The 2,181-nt window shown below is 50.4% G+C and overlaps 1 pseudogene; it reads right to left on the reverse strand.

Annotated features, from left to right (window-relative positions):
- Positions 1 to 335: 335 nt before the first annotated feature.
- LOC147978865 (uncharacterized) lies at positions 336 to 1,693 on the reverse strand (annotated as a pseudogene).
- Positions 1,694 to 2,181: the final 488 nt, after the last annotated feature.

A 2,181-nucleotide genomic window follows, 5' to 3' on the forward strand; every position in this document is an offset into this window, starting at 1 on the left:
GAGGACATATTTCCAATGAAGGATATGTTGAGTTCATCAAATCAGGAGATACCTACTCCATCTAGTGAGGAATTCGCTGTAATTCCTGAACCCAGCATTGCGATGGAACACGTTGAGAATCCTGTTGAGGATGAAAATGAAACTCCTGTAAGGAGTAAGAGACAGAGGACCGCAAAGTCCTTTGGTGATGATTTTATTGTGTACCTCGTGGAAGACACACTAATGACTATTTTAGAAGCCTATGCATCTTCTAATGCTGACTACCGGAAGGAAGCTGTCCGTAGCGAGATGGATTCCATCTTAGCTAACGAAACCTGGGAAATCACTGATCTTCCTTATGGGTGCAAATCTGTAGGATGTAAGTGGGTGTTCAAGAAAAAGCTTAGACCTGATGGTACGATTGAAAAGTACAAGGCACGACTTGTGGCCAAGGGTTATACCCAGAAAGAAGGTGACGACTACTTTGATACTTACTCATAGGAGCACCAAGAGCACCAGGTGCGTAGAGGGCCATCAAGGTGGTGTAGCCTGGCGGAGGTCCGGGTGCGCCGTGCAGGGTGGCGTAGTCGTCGCGGTGTAGACGTGAGCCGGCGGCTGGGGTCTGAGGAGGCCAGGGGAGCCGGTGGACACGCGAAGACCCGGGCTCCAGGTGCCCGTGTATGCTGGAGGAGTGTCGTACAGAGATGGGGCAGAGAAAGGCATGGGCCATGCCTGAACGAGACCGGTCCACGGGTCTTGCTGCATGTGCCATGTAGGGGAGCAGAGGCTGACGCAGGTGATGGTGATGGCAACAAAGTGACGACTGATCGAGGTTGCGGATGCCGATACACTGGATGCTTCCCATGGTAGTTAGGGGTCGGGCACCAACCTAGAGGAGGCTGTGCAGGCGCCGGTGGTGCAGCAGATGGAGCCGATGTAGGAGGCCTGGTGGTGGTGTGAAATACTTGAGGTGGATGAGTGGCTTTGCAAGCTTGGTTCTGAGCCTCGAGCTGCACGAGAGAGCGAACTTCGGCGAAGGAAGGATAGGGTCGAAGCATGGGGATGAAGGCCACCTTCTTCTCAAACTGATCACCGAGGCCGACGAGGAGGGTGTTGATGAGGGCGTGATCTTCAACGTGATCACCAAGCTACCGGAGTTCGTCACCGATTGACTTGATCCGTTGATAGAAAATAGTGACTGGAGAGTCCCCTTGGGTGATGATGCAAAGATCGATATGAAGCACGTTGATACACGTGTCGGAGTTGTCCTGGAACAGTTGTTGAAGACAGGCCCAAAGCTAGGCGGCGGTGGCGTCGTCGTTGCAGACAAGGTTGAAGAGCTTGGTGAAGATCCTAGTGTAGATCCATTGGATGATCGTAAGCTCGTCCTTCACCCAGCGAGGAACGGCGGGCTACGGAGTAGAAGATGGATGGATTGGTGGCACAGGCCACAACAGCCAAGGTGGATGTGGAAGAGATGACACCAATGATAGTAGTTGTGGACGTCTAGATCAGGTGAGATCGAGATAAATGGTGAGACATCGGTGATTGTATCGGCTAGGGAAATTTGAGGTGGTTGAAGATTGTATTGGTGGGTAATAGAGCTGGGGTTAGAGGAGGAAGAAGAGAAGGAGGGAGCTCTGGCGGCGAGGAACTCGGGCGCAAGTAAGAGGGGTTGCGACAGTGGTGGTGGAGGGCTCGGCGGGGGAGCCATGCCGAGGGCAGAAACCTAGGCGTATGATACCATGAAGATCGGAGAATAATGATTGTATTGATTGGGGTCTCAGTGGGATGTTTATATAAAGTACAAGTCTTGGAGTCCAAGAATGCTAGAGATAGATTACAAGTTAAACTACCACTATCTGAACCAAATATACTCTAATAAATACCAAGTGCAGGAAAATCACAACATGGATCTCCACTGGCTACCAAGTGCAAGTAAATCATAGGATGGATCTCCATTGGCTAGCAAGTGCAAGGAAATTACAGCATGGATCTCCACTGGCTAATCAATGCATGTTTCGATGCCACAAGGCACGACAATGAAGGCAAAGAAGATGAAGCCAACGACGAGGAGAAAGAAACCACAAGTGGCAATTGTTGGAGGTGCCCCTAGACATACAGGTGCGGAATGCTAAATGGAGGAGGAGCTCCATGGAGTTCTTCCTTTCTTTAAAAAAATCAAAATTCTTTGAAGTTATG

The sequence above is a fragment of the Triticum urartu genome, chromosome 3A, assembly GCF_056163025.1.
Source record: "Triticum urartu cultivar PI428250 chromosome 3A, HENAU_Tu73, whole genome shotgun sequence".
In the NCBI taxonomy this organism is placed as follows: domain Eukaryota; kingdom Viridiplantae; phylum Streptophyta; class Magnoliopsida; order Poales; family Poaceae; genus Triticum; species Triticum urartu.